The sequence below is a fragment of the Pongo abelii genome, chromosome 4, assembly GCF_028885655.2.
Source record: "Pongo abelii isolate AG06213 chromosome 4, NHGRI_mPonAbe1-v2.0_pri, whole genome shotgun sequence".
Classification (NCBI taxonomy): Eukaryota; Metazoa; Chordata; class Mammalia; order Primates; family Hominidae; genus Pongo; species Pongo abelii.
The window spans coordinates 100677813-100701532 of NC_071989.2; positions in this window are offsets into that span (position 1 = coordinate 100677813).

The following is a 23720-nucleotide window of genomic DNA, read 5'->3' on the forward strand; positions in this document are numbered from 1 at the left end:
TTTAAAAGGAGAATTGCTAGCACTTGCTGATGAAACTGACATAAAGGATGAGGAGAATGATAATAATAATTTTAGATGTTTTTGTTTGTGTTTTGTTTATTTGAGCCACTGGATGGATACTAATACTTTTTACCTAAGTGGGAAGGACTCATGTAAGAGCAGGTTTGGGGGGAAAATGAAGTGTTCTGGATTTAGCCATGTTGAATTGGAGACACTGTTCAGTAAAGGGTTAACTCAGACTTGTGGTGTTCAAACCCTTCACCTTCCAAAAAAGGACTGGCTCTTGACCAGCTTCTGAGATAGATCTATAAGCTCTTGAAATATTCTGTGTGATAAGACTGTCTTTGTATACCTGGGGCCTTGCTAACAATGTGATTTATGGTAAACACCTGCTTTTGTTTCCTGGGTCCCTGAGACTATATCCGTTTGACCTAAGGTTAATCATATAGGTGCTGCTTGCCTATATGAGCGACTCACAGTCAAAACCATGGACATCAGGACTCAGGTGAGCTTCCCTGGTTGGCAGTACTTTTCATGTATTATCACACATTATTGTTGGGAGAATTAAGTGCTGGCCATACAATGTTACCCAGAGAAGACAACTGGAAGCTGCATCTGATTTCCTCTGCACTTTGCCCTGTGTACCATTTTTTTTTTTTCTGATTACAATCTTTATCCATTCACTGTAACAAACTGTCACCATGAGTACAAAAGCTTTTCTGAGTTCAATGAGTCCTTCTGGAAAACCATTGAATCTGAGAGTAGATTTGGAGACCCACAACACATGTTTATTGGGTATCAAAGAGGAGATATTTTATAGGCTGTTGGCTAAGTGAATTGAGAATTCTAGGAGGAATCAAAACAGGAGATAATGATTTTGAGAGTCATGGGCATATGGATGATAGTCTAAAATGTGGGAGGGTCCCCTAGGAAGTGTCTCTAGGAATATCACCTACAATGTCTGCCATTTTTAAAAAGCTGAATTGGATTAAGTCCCTGTTTTTATGAGCTCCTGTTATTGACAGGAGCCTGGAAGACACATTGGAGATGGACACAGAAGCTACCACCTATAAATGGAGAAGAAATTCAGAAGGGGCAGCAACTAGATGCGGTAGAGAAAGAGGTCCCAGAGTAGGGCTTATTGGTCCAGGACCTTGAAGAATGAGTAGTATCTTCCTGGTCACTTGGAAAGGGCTCACATGCAAAGAGGAAACAAAAGACTCATACTTTATTTAATTTTATGAAGCTATAATACATTTAGTGATTTAGCATTTTGGGAAGGAATTTAAAATACTCTGATAGGCAGAATAATGGATTCTTAAAAATGTTCACATCCTAATCCCAAGAATCTGTGAATATTACCTTTCATGGCAAAGGGGCCTTTGCAGATGTGTTTATGGATGTAGATCTTGACATCCTGGGTTATCCAAGCGACCCAATGTAATCACATGAGTTCTTCAAAGTGGAGTTCTTTGCCTGGCTGTCATCAGAGAAAGATGTTACGAGGGAGGCAGGGTCAGGAAGAGGCAAATTTACTGGTCTTGAACATGGAGGAAGGAGTACATGGGTGAAAGAATGCAGAAAACCTCTAGAAGCCAAAAGAAAAACAAGGAGAAAAATTCTTCCCTAGAGCTTCTGGAAGGAAAATAGCCTTGCCAAAGTTTTGATCAATGGGCAAGTAAGACCCATGTGAGATTTCTGGCCTATAGAATTATAAAACAATACATTTGCATTGTTTTAAACTGTAATTTGTTACAATAGCAATAGAAAACCAACACAAGTTTTTTTAGAAGTTGTCATTCTCTTCTTATTTATACACCCTTTACTTTAAAAAAATGTAAGAGAACAACTTATAAGAGAAATCTCACTTTGTTTGAATCTTCAAAAATTCACTTCAAGAAGACTGACAAGTATAAACCCGCTCTATAATTCTTGAACACTTGCTATAACATAGAAACTTTATTGCAAAAAAAAAGAATCAAACTGAATCAAATATTTTATAAAAATAACCCTTGCTTTTTGGTGCTTTATGAACCAAAATTGTTAAAATATCCAGAATTTTTTTTATTGAGGAGAACTTTATGCAAAATTCTTGTAATTGCTGATCTTCAAATATACAAATCACAGACCACTATAGAAGTCAAAGGACCAAAGTCTATCACTCTACCCCCAAATCAATCAAACCAGCCTGTCTTTTATCTCTTTTGCATATTGAATGTCTATAAAAGAATGTGCTTAAATAAAAGGTCTGCTGCTGCTTAAGAAAGTTGAAATACTGGTAACCTAGGTTGTCTAAGTTCTGAACAACTCATTAGACTTCTGGCGGTCTATTCTGAATAAACACAGAGATCATTAGTGATGTCATACTACTTATACTGTCATAACAATTATCAAATTAGGACTCCTCTTCATGGTATTAAAATGTAAGCTCCACACAAGACGAAAAGATGTCTTGGCTAACCTCAATTCCTACTGCATCGTTAAATGATGGAAGTCACTACTTCCTAAGTGTGTTTCATGGAACACTGGTACTATGAGATGCTTCAAACCACAAAAGTTTCTGTAGTTGATACAGAAAATTCTGCATCTTAAATACTTCCCTTACAAATTTACAATGATTTTTTTAAGCCCCAAACCAAAGATGGCTATCTGTCTTTGTTGAAACCAATATTTCCCAAAGTTATGTGATCACCAAATTCTTAGAATGTGGGGGTTGGGGAAGTATTGTAGGACGACATTCCATAAAGCTGGTGTTCCCACAGTACAGATATTCAGAAATGCTATCTTAAGCTAGATGCAAAGGAAGAAAATGTTTTCAAATATTCATTATTTGAGTCAAGATAGTTTTATTCTAATCATGCTATATATTTTTTAAAAAGTTAGTACCTTATTAAAGATAAAGATGTCACTGCCATAGTATATCTCCTTCTGTCCATAAATTATGTGTGTGTGTGTATATATGTTTGTGTGTGTGTGTGTGTGTGTGTGTGTATGTGTGTGTTGCTTTTCCTTCCGTGGCTGTCTGTCAGTGTCTTAGGCACTGTCTTCCTGTGCTTGATTCTGTTTTTTCTCTCAAATGGCCTTGGGTCTTGAGCCACTGTGAGAGTTGACTCTCCTCTAAAGACCGGTTCTCAAGCTTAAGGACACCTAGGATAAACAGCCTTAAGGACGTCTAGACATGTTAACTTGAGACTATGGAAATCTGACTCAGAATAGACACCCCAGGACACTATGCACATCTTGATTCTCTAAAAAGAAGGAAGTCTTTAACTCTGTCTCTTGTTCAGCTATACCTTGAGCTAGCTGAGACATAAAACAGCCCTCTTTCAGCCACATATAGAATACGTTGTCGGGATTTTCATCAAGGGCATGACGGGTGATATGGCCCTCATGTTCTTTGAATACTGGACAGTTCCTTGGAAAGAATTTTCAACTTGATGAATTCCTTGTTTGAAATTATGATAAGTAAATCTCTGTTAACTGAATAATGGTATTGCTGCCTTTATATATTCTTAGATTTTAATGAAGTTATTAAATTCATTTTTAAAAGAAGATAAAGCCAGATATCAACTCGACCTTGAGTGTCTCATTGACAACCACTTTTCATATAACTGAAAACATAATTCTGAATGACAATTTTCATTCATTTTTCCCTGAAATAAAACCAATAAGTTAATCACTGTATCATTCGGTTCCCTCATCTGTAAAAAGAAGGGAATTTATTTAGAATGCTGCTAAGGTCCCTTACGTTGCTAACATTTATGACTAAGAAATAATAAACTGTTATATAAATGTGAACTTCTATGGTGTTCCTCATTAGTAATAATAATAAAGTAATTCTATAACTACATGCTCCACAAAATATACTGTCTAATGGTAAGGAGTTTACCTCAGCAATTTTTTGAGAAACAGCAACAAGAAAACTGCTATTGAAACAAACAAACAAACAAAAGGAAAGAAAGAAAGAAAGAAATAGGAATTTACATAGCTGAAATTTGTCATTTGATTTCCCAATTTTTCACTTTAATCGTTATTCTATTAATCTAGACTTTTCAATTTCATAGAACAGTATTTTACTTTATGTAGAATTTTACTTTATCATAGTATTTTATTTTATTTAGATATTTTTCCTAGGCAATGTTGAATTGCATTCCATGGAATTAAATAGAATTTTGTGACTCTCCCTTACAGTTGTGTTCCTGTGTAACCTTAGAGGCAGGCTTTAAAACTGACAGCTTCAGAGGTCCCAGAATGGGGCTTAAAGGCTTCCTCCTGTGATTATCCTCCCCTGAAAATGTCTCAGAGAAACTCAATGGTTTGATGGATGTTATTTTATGAAGTTGTTCATCTTTCTTCCTGAAAATTAAATAGGACCTACTCACTTTCTCCAAGCTGCCTACTCATGGCATGTAGTCCAACTTTGTTTGGTGTATTCAAGTATTGACAAAGATTAAGTATATACTTGCGCCAAGACTTATGCTAGGTCCTAGAACCACAAAGAAGCATTTTAAAAATTCACCATGTAGATTCATTTATTCAGTAAGTATAATTTGAATCATAATGCATCTACACAGTAGAACTTCAATAAATATTGTTGAAAGAAAAAAATACAAATAAGAAAGAATCCTTGGTACCTGAATAGAGCATAAAGAATAGAAGAAAACTAAACACCTATCTAGAAAGTAATGTAATTTTATGCTAACTCACTATTACTGTAGTATTACTTACTGACATAGCACTTACATTTGGGGTTGTGCTTCTATTTTCATCCCAAATCAGTTTGTGCCACAATTGCTTTACATGTTAAGTAAAAGACCAACTAAGAAAATCCATGGGGACAGCGCAGCTGTCTAAAAAGTTTAGTGTTAGAACAAGACCTATGCAACTAATTAGTGCTGATTTTGGTTTATTGCACTGTAATGAGGATATAGAACCTCAAAAGGGAGACTCCAAGAAGGGTCTTATCTATATGGACAGCAAGAGAAGATAGAGCCACATTAGCAGAATCTGGCAGGAGAAAAAGCAGTGAGGCAGTGAGTACCTGGCTGTAATAAGGTATTTTTCCTCTTACGCTTTTCTAGTTATAGCAGCAGAAAAGACCCCGAACAACACAGGTGCTAAAGGAGAGAGCTGGAAAGAACCTCGAAACATAAGCTCTTATTGTTCTTTGAAAACATTTTTTTCTTTCAGAGTGCAAGAAATTTAAGATTAAAGCTCCTGAAAGCAGCTCACTATTGATAGGGAGGGGATGGAGAGCATATCTAAGTTCTGTACATTTGCTTATTCAAACATATGCAAACCACATTAAAATTCCAATTCATATTGAAAATGTAAGTGTAGCATGGGAATTTTCTTTTTAAACTATCACAAAAGACTCCACAAAGTGCACAACCTTGCACAAAGGCTGTCACAATCCCACACCAAAAATACTTGTGCCAGGGCATCTGCCCAACAACTGCCTGTCCAAGTTCAGACTGGTGTCACCCTTGTTATTGACCTTTGTAGCCAAGATCTCAAAACAATTACGTTAATCCTCCTCATTTTTTCCTTTAAAATTTTTGTCTTGCTTCACCTCTCTGAGTATAGCATGGAAATTTTTAAAAGAGTCTCATAACACAGTTCAATATTTCCATAAACAGATTGAAATTATTCATAACAACACTAATAACCTGATATGGTATTTTGGAGATATTAATCTCATTTCCTAAGACCACATCTTTACCCCCAGACTGATAAAATCATTCTAAGCACCATTACAATCATGACATCCAAGTACAAGATTCAGCATAACACCTCCACAGAGAAGAGTGAACAGCAAAGACCCAGAACTTTCTTAGTACCACTTTGGTGACATAATGGGCCACGTAGTTTGATCAAAAATTTCAACAAAAAGGGGGAGGAGCCAAGATGGCCGAATAGGAACAGCTCCGGTCTACAGCTCCCAGTGCGAGCGACGCAGAAGACGGGTGATTTCTGCATTTCCATCTGAGGTACCGTGTTCATCTCACTAGGGAGTGCCAGACAGTGGGCGCAGGTCAGTGGGTGAGCGCACTGTGCGCCAGCCGAAGCAGGGGCGAGGCATTGCCTCACTCGGGAAGCGCAAGGGGTCAGGGAGTTCCCCTTCCAGGGGTGACAGACGGCACCTGGAAAATCGGGCCACTCCCACCCGAATACTGTGCTTTTCCGACGGGCTTAGGAAACGGTGCCCCAGGAGAGTATAGCCCGCACCTGGCTCAGAGGGTCCTACGCCCACGGAGTCTCGCTGATTGCTAGCACAGCAGTCTGAGATCAAACGGCAAGTCGGCAGCGAGGCTGGGGGAGGGGCGCCCGCCATTGCCCAGGCTCGCTTAGGTTAACAAAGCAGCCTGGAAGCTTGAACTGGGTGGAGCCCACCACAGCTCAAGGAGGCCTGCCTGCCTCTGTAGGCTCCACCTCTGGGGGCAGGACACAGACAAACAAAAAGACAGCAGTAACCTCTGCAGACTTAAATGTCCCTGTCTGACAGCTGTGAGGAGAGCAGTGGTTCTCCCAGCACGCAGCTGGAGATCTGAGAACGGGCTGACTGCCTCCTCAAGTGGGTCCCTGACCCCTGACCCCCGAGCAGCCTAACTGGGAGGCACCCCCCAGCAGGGGCAGACTGACACCTCACACGGCCGGCCAGGTACTCCAACAGACCTGCAGCTGAGGGTCCTGTCTGTTAGAAGGAAAACTAACAGAAAGGACATCCACACCAAAAACCCATCTGTACATCACCATCATCAAAGACCAAAAGTAGTTAAAACCACAAAGATGGGGAAAAAACAGAGCAGAAAAACTGGAAACTCTAAAAACCAGAGTACCTCTCCTCCTCCAAAGGAACGCAGTTCCTCACCAGCAACGGAACAAAGCTGGACAGAGAATGACTTTGACGAGCTGAGAGAAGAAGGCTTCAGACGATCAAATTACTCTGAGCTAAGGGAGGATATTCAAACCAAAGGCAAAGAAGTTGAAAACTTTGAAAAAAATTTAGAAGAATGTATAACTAGAATAACCAATACAGAGAAGTGCTTAAAGGAGCTGATGGAGCTGAAAACCAAGGCTCGAGAACTACGTGAAGAATGCAGAAGCCTCAGGAGCCGATGCGATCAAATGGAAGAAAGGGTATCAGCCCTGGAAGATGAAATGAATGAAATGAAGCGAGAAGGGAAGTTTAGAGAAAAAAGAATAAAAAGAAACGAGCAAAGCCTCCAAGAAATGTGGGACTATGTGAAAAGACCAAATCTACGTCTGATTGGTGTACCTGAAAGTGATGGGGAGAATGGAAACAAGTTGGAAAACACTCTGCAGGATATTATCCAGGAGAACTTCCCCAATCTAGCAAGGCAGGCCAACATTCAGATTCAGGAAATACAGAGAACGCCACAAAGATACTCCTCGAGAAGAGCAACTCCAAGACACATAATTGTCAGATTCACCAAAGTTGAAATGAAGGAAAAAATGTTAAGGGCAGCCAGAGAGAAAGGACGGGTTACCATCAAAGGGAAGCCCATCAGACTAACAGCGGATCTCTCGGCAGAAACCCTACAAGCCAGAAGAGAGTGGGGGCCAATATTCAACATTCTTAAAGAAAAGAATTTTCAACCCAGAATTTCATATCCTGCCAAACTAAGCTTCATAAGTGAAGGAGAAATAAAATACTTTACAGACAAGCAAATGCTGAGAGATTTTGTCACCACCAGGCCTGCCCTAAAAGAGCTCCTGAAGGAAGCGCTAAACATGGAAAGGCACAACCGGTACCAGCCACTGCAAAATCATACCGAAATGTAAAGAACATCGAGACTAGGAAGAGACTGCATCAACTAACGAGCAAAATATCCAGCTAACATCATAATGACAGGATCAAATTCACACATAACAATATTAACTTTAAATGTAAATGGACTAAATGCTCCAATTAAAAGACACAGACTGGCAAACTGGATAAAGACTCAAGACCCATCAGTGTGCTGTATTCAGGAAACCCATCTCACGTGCAGAGACACACATAGGCTCAAAATAAAAGGATGGAGGAAGATCTACCAAGCAAATGGAAAACAAAAAAAGGCAGGGGTTGCAATCCTAGTCTCTGATAAAACAGACTTTAAACCAACAAAGATCAAAAGAGACAAAGAAGGCCATTACATAATGGTAAAGGGATTAATTCAACAAGAAGAGCTAACTATCCTAAATATATATGCACCCAATACAGGAGCACCCAGATTCATAAAGCAAGTCCTGAGTGACCTACAAAGAGACTTAGACTCCCACACATTAATAATGGGAGACTTTAACACCCCACTATCAACATTAGACAGATCAACGAGACAGAAAGTCAACAAGGATACCCAGGAATTGAACTCAGCTCTGCACCAAGCGGACCTAATAGACATCTACAGAACTCTCCACCCCAAATCAACAGAATATACATTTTTTTCAGCACCACACCACACCTATTCCAAAATTGACCATATACTTGGAAGTAAAGCTCTCCTCAATAAATGTAAAAGAACAGAAATTGTAACAAACTGTCTCTCAGATCACAGTGCAATCAAGCTAGAACTCAGGATTAAGAATCTCACTCAAAACCGCTCAACTACGTGGAAACTGAACAACCTGCTCCTGAATGACTACTGGGTACATAACGAAATGAAGGCAGAAATAAAGATGTTCTTTGAAACCAACGAGAACCAAGACACAACATACCAGAATCTCTGGGATGCATTCAAAGCAGTGTGTAGAGGGAAATTTATAGCACTAAATGCCCACAAGAGAAAGCAGGAAAGATCCAAAATTGACACCCTAACATCACAATTAAAAGAACTAGAAAAGCAAGAGCAAACACATTCAAAAGCTAGCAGAAGGGAAGAAATAACTAAAATCAGAGCAGAACTGAAGGAAATAGAGACACAAAAAACCCTTCAAAAAATAAATGAATCCAGGAGCTGGTTTTTTGAAAGGATCAACAAAATTGATAGACCGCTAGCAAGATTAATAAAGAAAAAAAGAGAGAAGAATCAAATAGATGCAATAAAAAATGATAAAGGGGATATCACCACCGATCCCACAGAAATACAAACTACCATCAGAGAATATTACAAACACCTCTATGCAAATAAACTAGAAAATCTAGAAGAAATGGATAAATTCCTCAACACATACACCCTCCCAAGACTAAACCAGGAAGAAGTTGAATCTCTGAATAGACCAATAACAGGAGCTGAAATTGTGGCAATAATCAATAGCTTACCAACCAAAAAAAGTCCAGGTCCAGATGGATTCACAGCCGAATTCTACCAGAGGTACAAGGAGGAGCTGGTACCATTCCTTCTGAAACTATTCCAATCAATAGAGAAAGAGGGAATCCTCCCTAACTCATTTTATGAGGCCAGCATCATCCTGATACCAAAGCCTGGCAGAGACACAACAAAAAAAGAGAATTTTAGACCAATATCCTTGATGAACATTGATGCAAAAATCCTCAATAAAATACTGGCAAACAGAATCCAGCAGCACATCAAAAAGCTTATCCACCATGATCAAGTGGGCTTCATCCCTGGGATGCAAGGCTGGTTCAATATACGCAAATCAATAAATGTAATCCAGCATATAAACCGAACCAAAGACAAAAACCACATGATTATCTCAATAGATGCAGAAAAGGCCTTTGACAAAATTCAACAACCCTTCATGCTAAAAACTCTCAATAAATTAGGAATTGATGGGACGTATCTCAAAATAATAAGAGCTATTTATGACAAACCCACAGCCAATATCATACTGAATGGGCAAAAACTGGAAGCATTCCCTTTGAAAACTGGCACAAGACAGGGATGCCCTCTCTCACCACTTCTATTCAACATAGTGTTGGAAGTTCTGGCCAGGGCAATTAGGCAGGAGAAGGAAATAAAGGGTATTCAATTAGGAAAAGAGGAAGTCAAATTGTCCCTGTTTGCAGATGACATGATAGTATATCTAGAAAACCCCATTGTCTCAGCCCAAAATCTCCTTAAGCTGATAAGCAACTTCAGCAAAGTCTCAGGATACAAAATCAATGTGCAAAAATCACAAGCATTCTTATACACCAATAACAGACAAACAGAGAGCCAAATCATCAGTGAACTCCCATTCACAATTGCTTCAAAGAGAATAAAATACCTAGGAATCCAACTTACAAGGGATGTGAAAGACCTCTTCAAGGAGAACTACAAACCACTGCTCAAGGAAATAAAAGAGGATACAAACAAATGGAAGAACATTCCATGCTCATGGGTAGGAAGAATCAATATCATGAAAATGGCCATCCTTCCCAAGGTAATTTACAGATTCAATGCCATCCCCATCAAGCTACCAATGACTTTCTTCACAGAATTGGAAAAAACTACTTTAAAGTTCATATGGAACCAAAAAAGAGCCCGCATCACCAAGTCAATCCTAAGCCAAAAGAACAAAGCTGGAGGCATCACACTACCTGACTTCAAACTATACTACAAGGCTACAGTAACCAAAACAGCATGGTACTGGTACCAAAACAGAGATATAGATCAATGGAACAGAACAGAGCCGTCAGAACTAATGCCACATATCTACAAGTATTTGATCTTTGACAAACCTGACAAAAACAAGAAATGGGGAAAGGATTCCCTATTTAATAAATGTTGCTGGGAAAACTGGCTAGCCATATGCAGAAAGCTGAAACTGGATCCCTTCCTTACACCTTATACAAAAATCAATTCAAGATGGATTAAAGACTTAAATGTTAGACCTAAAACCATAAAAACCCTAGAAGAAAACCTAGGCATTACCATTCAGGACATAGGCATGGGCAAGGACTTCATGTCTAAAACACCAAAAGCAATGGCAACAAAAGCCAAAATTGACAAATGGGATCTAATTAAACTAAAGAGCTTCTGCACAGCAAAAGAAACTACCATCAGAGTGAACAGGCAACCTACAAAATGGGAGAAAATTTTCGCAACCTACTCATCTGACAAAGGGCTAATATCCAGAATCTACAATGAACTCCAACAAATTTACAAGAAAAAAACAAACAACCCCATCAAAAAGTGGGCGAAGGACATGAACAGACACTTCTCAAAAGAAGACATTTATGCAGCCAAAAAACACACGAAAAAATGCTCACCATCACTGGCCATCAGAGAAATGCAAATCAAAACCACAATGAGATACCATCTCACACCAGTTAGAATGGCAATCATTAAAAAGTCAGGAAACAACAGGTGCTGGAGAGGATGTGGAGAAATAGGAACACTTTTACACTGTTGGTGGGACTGTAAACTAATTCAACCCTTGTGGAAGTCAGTGTGGCGATTCCTCAGGGATCTAGAACTAGAAATTCCATTCGACCCAGCCATCCCATTACTGGGTATATACCCAAAGGACTATAAATCATGCTGCTATAAAGACACATGCACACGTATGTTTATTGCCGCATTATTCACAATAGCAAAGACTTGGAACCAACCCAAATGTCCAACAATGATAGACTGGATTAAGAAAATGTGGCACATATACACCATGGAATACTATGCAGCCATAAAAAATGATGAGTTCACGTCCTTTGTAGGGACATGGATGAAATTGGAAATCATCATTCTCAGTAAACTATCGCAAGAACAAAAAACCAAACACCGCATATTCTCACTCATAGGTGGGAATTGAACAATGAGAACACATGGACACAGGAAGGGGAACATCACACTCTGGGGACTGTTGTGGGGTGGGGGGGGGGGAGGGATAGCACTGGGAGATATACCTAATGCTAGATGACGAGTTGGTGGGTGCAGCGCACCAGCATGGCACATGTATACATATGTAACTTACCTGCACATTGCGCACATGTACCATAAAACCTAAAGTTTAATAATAATAAATAATAATAAAAGAAGAAAAAAAAAAAAAAAAAAAAAGAATGTTAGTTACATGGAATCAAGCCATGAATGGCCATGATTCAGGGAGTATTGCAAGAAAATTGATTTTTAAAATAAAGCAAACAAAACAACACAAACAGAAAAAAAAAAAAAAAAAAAAAAAAAAAAAAAAAAAAAAAAAAAAAAATTTCAACAAAAATAATTCATTCTTTACTGGTAAAGTACTATTTTGAAAATTATGTTTAAAATTAAAAACACTATAATGAATTCTCTTATTCCAGCCAAGTAGCATAAAAAGATAAAATAACAGATTTTAAAATTTTATTTAAAAGATCAAAAGCCACATCCACAAGTCGTACTTATGGACGTTCTTGCCTTACCTTTCATGAATCTCTGTCTTTATATCAACACCCCTGCATGACATCAGTATCCAGAAAATGAACACAGAGTTGTAAAAGGAGAGGCTTCCTACCTGCTCACTAGAACATCCATGTATCTATTAACATTTATTATGCACCTTCTATGTGGTAGAAATTGTAATTCCTAGTTAATGAAAAAAAGATACAGCCTCTGTTTCCAAATAATTCACAAGGCTTTTTTTTTAAGGAAATGACAAGCTGACCGACTAAAATTTGAGCCAAGATAGACCTATGCACAGTCCTGGGTATGGAGGGAGGTCGGTGAAGCTGGAATCAGAAAAGTCTTTTTGGCAGCTTGAGCTCAGTGTTGAAGGTTAAATTCAAATTACACAGGTGGGACCAAAGAGTAGGTGTTCCAGGCAGAGAGACCAGAATATGTGCCAAGACTCAGGGTGTGAGAAACTGAAGGGGCATGAGAGAAGAGCCTTATATCCCACACTAAAGAGTGTGAGTCTTTAGACAAAGGTGATGGAGAGCCACTCTGTGGAAGTGACACAACCAGATTTGCTCTTTAGAAAGCTATCTCTGGTGGCTTGCATGGGATGCAATAAAGAAACTCAAAACTGGACACAGTGAAGGGCTAATGTAAAAATCCACACAAGCCCTGGAAATGCTTGAATTTTTTTCAGAATCTCATCATTATCCCCACCACAATCATCATCATCATCATCATCATCATCATCATCATCACCACCACAATATGATAAAGGCATGCATACATTATCTCATTTGATCCACATAATAACAATAGTGCTATTATTATCTCTATTTTACAGCTGGGAAAGTGAGTAAGAGACCTGTCCCCACAAAGTGGTAATCAGCAGAGTTAAGACTGAAACCCAGGAGGTCTGGTATTTCATGCTCAGCTTTCTGTACATCTGTGTGTCCACATCCCTTCATGTGACTGTACTTCAACAGTAGTTCAGAGATTGTTTTGGCTGGGGATCTGTCACTTTCTAGATAAAAAGCATTTAGGTACTAGGCAGACAGGAGACTGTGAGAATTTCTTTTAATTATCTGGCAACCTCAAAAATAATGTATTCTCCAACTGTATATACATAAAGAGACAAAAAGGATCAATATTCAAAAATACATAATATAAGAAAATGTTCTGTGACCAGTAAATGTTCTTTGAAGTCTAAAAATATCAAACTCTAACTAAAAGCCTAATATAGATTTCATCTGATAGAAAGAGTCAAAAGTAATCAGTTGTTCTCTTTTATTATGTGCCTTTGAACTACTATACTATTTTAATGTTAAAGATTCTGTTCCTAATAGTTGCACACTTATATTACTGCAACTTGTTTTATTTTGACTAACTCATTTTCTATGACAAGGATACTATATTTATATTATAGTACATATGTTGCATTATCAAAATATTGGCTATTGAATTTAGTACTTTATTATTTGGAAAAGATATGAAGACAGTGCTCTCTTATAAACACATTTTATTTGAAGTGACAGTTTCCGGACCCACTGGTCCAAGCAAGAACTTCATTATTTCTGGCAAGGATCCCAGAGAGGATCTTCATAACTCAAAAACTTAAATATCACTTTTGTTCAGGATAAGCCATCATAATACTGCCAAAAATGATAGAAATGCACATTACCCAAAATTAATTGTAGGAATAACAATGAATATAGTAGGTAAGAATCTATTTTCCAATTTTAAATAGACAATATTTAGAGGTTGGTTTTTACATAGAAGAGGACATTTTGTTGCACAAGAATTCTTGTCCTCTTCTATGTAAAAACTAATCTGTTTCATGTTTATTAAAGTAACGAATTTAATGAGAACCCAAGAGCAGAGTAAATAATGCTCAGTCCTTGCTACTTTAAACAAATAAAAAAATACTGGATTAAGAAAATGTGGCACATATACACCATGGAATACTATGCAGCCATAAAAAAGGATGAGTTCACGTCCTTTGTAGGGACATGGATGAAGCTGGAAACCATCATTCTCAGCAAACTATCGCAAGGACAAAAAAACCAAACACCGCATGTTCTCACTCATAGGTGGGAATTGAACAATGAGAACACATGGACACAAGAAGGGGAACATCACACACTGGGGCCTGTTGTGGGGTGGGGGGAGGGGGGAGAGATAGCATTAGGAGATATACCTAATGTTAAATGACGAGTAAATGGGTGCAGCACACCAACATGGCACATGTATACATATGTAACTAACCTGCACGTTGTGCACATGTAACTTAAAACTTAAAGTATAATAAAAAAAAAATCTATCAGGAAAAAAAAATACTAAAGAACAAATAAAACCAGTGTACTGAAAGTCTTGAATTATAATGTTAACATAGATACTTCCTACTGCTATCACTTACCTTCTGTCAACCTCAAATTCATGTTGGTAAAATAGATTTAAATTTTGTTTGTTAAATTATTATGAAGCTAAAGGGAAACTTTGTGTGCAGTGTACTGGTCTATAAGCCCTTTGAGAGCAGGGACCACATCAGCTCATTATTTCATGCCTAGGCAAATAGTGCCTTCCACCTGGACATTATTCATTGAATATTGGTTGAATGAACAAGTAAATGGAGGAATGAATAAAATAATTAAATAGAAAGTAGAATTTAAATAATATTCTGATAAATCAGGAAAAATTGTTCATTTGTAGGAGTGGAAGGAAGATTCAAAACCCTGGGTTATTAAAATTAATTGTCCACTCTAATTGAATTCACAGAATAACTTGACTTAAATTCACAGGTTAATTTCTCTCCAATTACAAATGCAATAATCTGCTATGGGCACAGTGCCAGCATGAACACTGGATCGCTGTGATCAGCCAGACTTAGCACTGTGTTATTTGACTTTGTGTTCTTTCCCAACAGATAAGATTTATTTCTTCTCCCTGTCTAGAACTTATGTTTATGTCTGCACGTCTCCATTTCCTTAAGTGACCAGTGACTTAAGGAGAATATCTCCATTTTGATCAATGCAAAATAAAATTTAATTAAAGCACGTTTAGTCCTAATTTCTGAGTAACAATTTCTTACCAATATTATAAGTTTAAAAACATTTGTAAATTAGCACAAGACATACCTTCTAACATGTTTATTTTATTGCATTTAAACAGATGGCTCTTTTTCTGACAAAAGTCTGAAAGAAAAAATGCATAATGCTTATCTAATTCTCAAGATAATAAATTTGTGATATTTTTTCCTGCTTTATAATCAACATTTTTTCTCATCTTAGAAAAAAATAAAATCAATCACCAAAGGAAATAGGAATAATAATTATTAAAATATACAGAATGCTACCATATAGAAACATAGATCAGGAAATGAACTAAGATCTATTTAGAATCTTAAAATTAAGGTATCATTTCCTGCCATGATTCTAGAAACTTTAAAAAATATGTTTCTCTATTATCAAGTCTTGTAACTTTCATGGTCATATGGTTTTTAATTATTTCACAGCATGACATGTTCTTAATTCTCAAGAGGCAAATAATCATGAGTTTGTCTTGATTACTTTTTAAACAGCATTTATTTTGAAGAAATAAGTGAAAATAGCATATTAGTACAACATTTTATCTAAATAATATCTTGGGCATTTTCACAAACTTCAAAGATTCAAGATTTCAAGAAAAATGACATTTTACTTTTCCTCAACTATTTCTGATCATCTTCTGTAATGTGACTCATAAAATTAATATTCATTTTCTCATTAGTGCCCTTAGTATAAAACGTTGTATTTTGGAAAATTTTAAGAGTGTAGTACAACAAAGTTTAACTTACCTTATAAGGAATTTGTTTTTGTAAACTCTTTTCAATACGACCTCACTTCTCTGGTCAAAAGCAATCCAGAGACTTCCCTCTCTTCTCTTCCTCTTCCCTGAGTACCAGTGGGTAGATGGTTTCCTCTCTGTCTGTGATAAGCACTGCAGAGGACTCTCAGAGTTTGTCCTCACTCCTGATGCCACACACCTTTTCTTGGCACTTTATCTGGTCCCAGGGGAAGATTCCTGCAGAAATTTCCTTCTCTGTAATCTCTTGACAGATGGCTCTGCTGGCAAGAACCTCAACTCTTAGGAGTGCATTAATAGGCTTTTATTCTCCCACACTGCCTTCTCACAGGTTTTATTTTTTAATTGCACATTAGTTGATACCTCATGTCCTAACAGGCCAGGGGATCATTGCACCCTTGTAATATTCCCAGCAAATCTGTTTTTCTGTTTTTTTTAATTTCTATAAATTTGTGAAGCTAGTTTCTTTTTAATATTTCATTAATTTCCTTCTCCTATTCTCAGAGGCAGTTGGGGAAAAAGGCTCAGTAATTTACTTTAAAACACAAACTGAATATTGAGTTGTTCAAATACAAATAAAGTAATTTTTTATGGCTGAGAAATTGTAAACCAGACAACCAAAATCTTTCAATTACCAGTTTTCTTGACATTACATGTGTTCCTCTGATAAATGCTTTTGCTATGTTCTCTCTCTGTCTAGCCCCTGCTTTCTATATCTCTCTCTCTTATTATTTTTAGGGAAATAAAATAGAAACATACTCTGAAATTAGAGGGTCAATTGTCATCTGGATGATGCTACTTAAGATGATAAAGAAAATACTCATCAAATTATGTTATCAATTTATTAATTTCATCTTAATCTTTAAATATGATGAAAATAGGGGTGATCCAAAAGAGAGACAGCAACAAAAATGCCTATAAACTTAGACAAGGAATTTTATCCAAAATAAGGTAAAGTAAGGAGTGGCTGCAGCCATGGCTAACTGGAGCATGTGTGCCCATTTATAAAGGAAAATGTCTACTAGTCTCCAGCTAATCACTGTCTGGTGGAAATTCAAGTTCTGCATTATAAGGCCTATCTGTTTTTCAAAGGAATCCTCATATCTGGATTTTTATGTGAAATAATCTTATGCTTTTTAAATATTAGAGAACACTACGGAAGCTAAGCCCAACACCTATGGCCCAGCCTCAGCCTAAGCACTGCCACATAATGACCTCTGATCTAGAATAATATTCAAATAAAACAAATACCATTGCTGGATCACTACCCTTCATTAATTGTGAGATCTAAGCTGTTTTCTCATAGGTGAACAGGATGGCAATAATGTAGACTAGTCAATTTAAAAAATCTATAATATCCCTTAATAAAGACCTTAGGGAAGGGTATCAGCCAAAGGACAGGTAACTGATGTGGGCAAATTGTAGATCAAATGTGAATGCAAAGGGCCAGGTTTATTTAAAAATAATAATAATAATAAGTGATGTTATGAAGAGAGTGAGACATTTTATTTTATCTGAATTTCTTACTCTTTATCTAGTAACAATCTTATATAGTAATTACTTTGCTCTAATTGCTAAATGCAGATTTTTAAAAATTCTCATAATTCCATCACTAGTAAAATGTTAGTCAATAATTTTCTAAACTAAATCTATTTATACACATACACACATATTTATCTATAAGTACAATTTTACATGCCTATGCATTTGCATTATATATATTTACCATGCTTTATAAAAATGATATACTGCATATATTATTTGATAGTCAATTTTTTAACTCAATACTAAATACATAATTAACTGTTTCCCATCAGTAATCTTTCACAATGTGAATTTCAATGCCTACATGGTATCTCATTGTTTGGAGATAACATAGTTTAACTGGACAGTTCCCTATTACTAGGTAAATTTTCCCAGTTTTTTCTTTACAATACAGTATCTATAATTAACAACTGTTCATTGATCTTTGCACACATCTATTATATCTTATTATATCAAAATATATCCCCATTGTTGTGCCAATTTACAGCTCTACAACTGTGATAAGCAAATTCATTTCCCTGCATTCTCAACAAAATTGGACATAATCATTCTCTGTAATTATTTTAGGTGAAAAAATAGATTGTGTAATAATTTAAACTTCACAAAATAAGTCTTGCTTTCATATATACCAGGTAAACTTTCACACATATGAGCTAGATAGTCTTTTTTTTTTTCTTTTTTTTTTTTTTTTTTTTGAGGCAGAGTCTTGCTCACTGCTGCAACCTCCACCTCCTGGGCTCAAGCGATTCTCCTGCCTCAGCCTCCCAAGTAGCTGGGACTACAGACATCCACCACCACACCCGGCTAATTTTATGCATTTTTAGCAGAAACAGTGTTTCACCATGTTGTCTAGGCTGGTCTCAAACTCCTGACCTCACGTTATCCACCGCCTCAGCCTCCCCAAATGCCAGGATTCCAGGCGTGAGCCACTGCGCCTGGCCTGAATAGTAATTTTTCTTAATTTTTTTTTTTTTTTTTTTTTTTACTGACTGGCAGGACAGGTTTCTCTAGCAATGCCTCAGAGTCAGAAACTGTAAGAGGAAGCAACAGGAACCATCCAAAGATGCCGGTGGCATGGCAGGTGAATACCTGGAAGCCTGCTAGCGGCTCTGGGCCTCTCCCTCTTTAGGTCCCTGATAAAAGGGGCTCTGATCAGATGCTTCATGCATCAGGATTAATCAAGATGGGATACAGGGGGAATTTGTCAGTAACTGAGCTCTTTTCAAGAAACAATCTTTAAAAATTACCAAGTGGGGCCTACTAATAACTGGGAAGAGAAATGTGATGGTAGGACTAGTATCCATGGCAGCTTTCCTCAGGCGTACAAGTGATATCCTGGACTTTCCGGATAAAAATGCCCTTCCATGGGGCATGATTTTGGAAAGATCTGCTTGGCTCAGTGGTTGCCACACACAAGATCCTTTGTAACTGAAATCTCTTCTCTGAGATAACTCAGTCTCCACTCTGTGAGAAGTGATTTCTCTCAACGGACCCAGAATTCACTGACACTAGACAGGGACCCTCCTGTGCTTCAGTTTTCCACCCGTAAAATGGGAATGACAGTTGTAATTATTTGCCTAATACATCTTATTGTAAAGAGTAAATGTAAACTGATTAGAAGATTGCCTGGCATAGATAAGACCTATATAAATCTTTGTTACTATTATCACCACTGTACTTTATATTCCTCTAGTTTCACAAATCTGAATAAAAAATTTATATCTTAATAAATTATATATATTACATAATAATTTATATCTTTCGTGTATCTTCAATAGATGAATTACATGGGACCAACATTTGTTTTCCTAGGAAATATTAGGCCCTGAATAAATATTTCTTTGGTGCTGTATGGATAAATAGATGGAAAAACAAATGAATACATTTTTAACCAAACCAGCAGGCTGAATCTCTTCCTGGCCTGGTTCTTCTTTCTCGTTTTTAGCCCCAGTTCTTCTTTCTAGTTTCTAGCCTATTTTCCCTCTCAGTTTGGTTTGGACAGTCTTTAATAAACATATACACTCCAGTTAAATTAAAACCAACAAAGCTTACACCTAAAGTCAATAGAAATGTATTGAACCACAACCATAAACAAGGCACTCATTGTCTTAGAGCTGTTTCCCTCATGGGAGGCATATTTGTCACAGAGGACCTATAGCACGATAACTAATACTTTAGCTAGAAAAGGCAAAATTGGTCTTTTCAGCTTAAGGGGAATATTTTTTGTTTTGTGTGAAAGAACATGATTTATCTTTTGAATAAGGGCATTATCAAAATGTGATGATTAGGCACTAACACTACTGTCTTGTAAAACAGGTATCAGTAGGAAGGTAGAACCATATGACCTAAACAATTTAGCTGTTGCACATCAGAGACCTGTGGAAATGCCAAAGGCTAAAAGAAATCTAGTGTGCAATTCAGATAATTTCAGAGCAGTTTTTAAGGTTTAAGAAGAAATTACTCTTTCTTGTTTGTTTATTTATTTAGTTTGGGTAAGGATGGTTTATACCATATATTAATAGTTCTGTTCCTGGTAGTCTAGTGACTAAGATAAAAATACAATTTAAAAAAAGTAAAAAAAAGTTCTCACTTTTTTTTGATGATGATGAATTGATGAATGTGAAAACAACAGATTTTGCCATTGTTCTGAAAATGAGAAATGCTGTCTTAGCAATGCACTTTCAAAAAGTTCAACCCATTCTTAAAATGAAATAAACATTGAAAATTCTGTCTTCCATATGAGACGGGGGAAGAGTTTAGGATAACGACACCTTCGTTGCAGAAAGACTATAGTGATGCTTCAGAAAATAATTGGATGCTAAGCATATAGAGAAAAAGTATTTTATTTTATATAATTATTATTTGCCTTTGTATACAAATAAAAAAAAGTTTATCCAGATAGTCTTTAAACACTGTTGGAAACCTGTGGAGAGAAATGAATAAGTAGTTATCAGGAATGGATTATATGCCCAGAAGTTTGTCATGCGGTACTTTTTCCTGCATGTCCTGAAATGTAAGTTGATTTTTATTCAATTATCTATTAAATATCAGGCAAAAGAAGTCTTCTTATTGGTATTTAAATAGAATTAGAGAATGCTGGATCTTGAAGGGAACTTAGAACTCATCTGATCCAATCCCCTCACTTTTACTGATGAAGGACGGTGAAAACGAAGTTATTAAGCAATTGCCCAAAATTACAGTTAATAACTGGTATGGCCAAAACTCAACCTCAAGTTCAGTGCATTTTGAAATAAATATATATATATATATATATTTAATTTTATTTCTATAGACAGTGGTAGGCTCTGATTCCCATAGAGTCGAGAAGCTCAATTAATAAAAATCTAAACTTGACCTGCACACAGGATTTCACCAGGAACCACTGTAGAAAACCACTTGCCATCCCAATAGTGTCTGAGGGCCAATCTAACACAATGTATAAATTGGAAGGGATTGCTGCATTTGAATTGAACATAAATCAACAATGAGCACATTCTCACCCAAGACTAAAATGTAGCCACTTATTAAAGTATTAAGATAATTCCACACTAGCTCAAGGCTCTTAAGGGCACCCTCTGTTCCCCACTGCTAAGACTCCAGCCTCCCAATAATTCAGCGAACAAGGTGGGAAGTACTGACATGACAAAGGTTTCCAACTCTTTCTCTAAGACTGGCTTCCATTCTGATTGTTGGTGCTTATAATTGTTAAATATGTTATTATTATCCCTGGACCCATCCCATCCCTTTCCCTTCTGTAAATGTTGAAGAACAGCATTTAAGTACCCTGATACATCCCTATTTATCTAAAGATAAGCTAGGCATGATGAATAAGGTTTGTTCAATTACTTAGGAAGAACTTGATATTTAATTATTCAGTGTTCCATTGAAAAGTCAGCTAAGATGCTATGCTGAAAAAACCTACTGTAATTTTTGAAAGATTAAGGCACTTCCAGTTAGAAATAGCACTCAAGTCCAGATAGTGTAAGGTTTCCACAGCGGATCACTTTCTCATGGGCACAATTTTGTACTCTTAGGTAGTAATATCAACAAAAATTGCTGCTGCTTCAAACCAAGAGCACAGTGGACAAGTTAGACTCTTCAACACTAAGCAGGAATACAACTCCTAGCTTCACAATTGCCCCTGAACTCTGTAAAAATTTAGCCCATTACATTGAAGAAACATGTAGTTTTAATAAGTGTCAAAACTTATAGTGAAAAGTAGCCTTTGAACCCCTTCCTCCTGAAAAAAAAAGGAAAGATAACAGTTGAACCAAGTCAGTGGTGAAGATTAAATAGAAACAGGAAATTAGAACTATGACAAAATATTACATAAAAGGCAAACAAGCACAGAACAAATAAAATAATGCATAACAGGAAGGGATCCAAACCAATACAAACAACTGCAAAGGATCTTCTTGGCAGACTTTCACACACAGAATTTGAGGAGGGCAGAAACATTTAATTGTTGAGTAATACTTCTTAAATGATGTTTTACCTCAAGAAAATCATATCAGTAAAGAATGTGAAAACGGTTGGGCAGCTGCGTCCACCCCTTCTAACCAAAGCCCAGCTGCAGGAAGAAAAGCCAGAAACAAGAGAGGAGACAAAGAATAATGAATGAGAGGATGAAATCCAGAAAAAAGAGAGAAATTATAATGAGACAGTGAAAAATTAAGCTGCAACTCCAAAAGATAGGCCAGAAAAAAAAGCTTTAAACAAACTGTAGTAAATGTAATTTAGAATGTTTTTAAACTCAACTATTGAAAACAAGTCTTTCTGAAACTAATTTGTAAGACAGGCAGATCCTTGAAACTCTTGTCCCAGTGGTGGAATGACTGAAAGACAGCACTATGCACTCACCATGTGGGCCTCTGTGCTGCCAAGAGCTGTTTATAAAGTGGACTTAACTGAAAAATAGGTGAACATTTGACTAGTGGTTTTCTCTCTGATATCTGACGAAAACAAAGTACAAAGCCTTGATACTCCTCTGATAAAGCAAAAAGGGAAATTTATTATTTGTATTTAGCAAAGCATATAGGGGAACTTTGTATTCAAATTATGATAGTGACCTAGGTCTTAAAATTTTACAGTAAACAAATGTAGACTATGAGAGAAAATTCTGCTCAATGTATGGGCTCAGCTGTGAGACCACTTATATTTAAAACCCATTCTAACACTTCCCAGCTTTGTGCCTTAAGAGGGTCCCTTTGAATTTCAGATTACTCATAAATAAAATGCGAATCATAATGATGTCTAACTCAGGATTATTGAGATTAAATGAGCTTACCTATGTAAAATCCTTAGTAAAGCGCTTGCCAAGTGACCAGTAAATGATAGCTCTTCTTATTCTGTGTATATTGAATATCCTCTCTGGCACTATTCCAGAAAGATCTACTTCAGTTTGTTTAATATTTAGTGCTTTGTTAATACATATAATGTGTTTAATAAATCAATAACTATTAGATAAGCTAAGATCATGTCTACAATCAGTCAATAAATAAATGTACGTTGAGTACTTTCCTTGGGCTAAGAGTACAATGGAAATTGAACAGTAAATATATGGACCCTACCCAAAAAGTGCTTATTAAGTGAATTAATTTGTGACCAATTTCAGAGAGTAAAACTTTATGTTAAAGTAGGTAGTACAAAAATCTATAAGAGGCCCTGTGTGGTGGCTTACGCCTGTAATCCTAGCACTTTGAGAGGCCAAGGTGGGTGGATCACCTGAGGTCAGGTGTTTGAGACCAGGCTGACCAACATAGTGAGACCCTGCCTCTACTAAAAATACAAAAATTAGCCAGGCCTGGTGCCGGGCGCCTTTAGTCCCAGCTACTCAGGAGGCTGAGGCAGGAGAATTGCTTGAACAGGGGAGGTGAAAGTTGCAGTAAGCCGAGATCACACCGCTGCACTCCAGCCTGTGCGACGGAGTAAGATCCTGTCTCAATAAAAAAAAAAAAAAACTATTAGAGTGCAGGGTAAATCAGTGAGAATGAGATGACCAGAGAAGGCTTAAGGGAGGAGGTAGAAAATAAAGGACACCTTGGAGGATGTGTATAAGTAACACAGACGTCAAGCAAT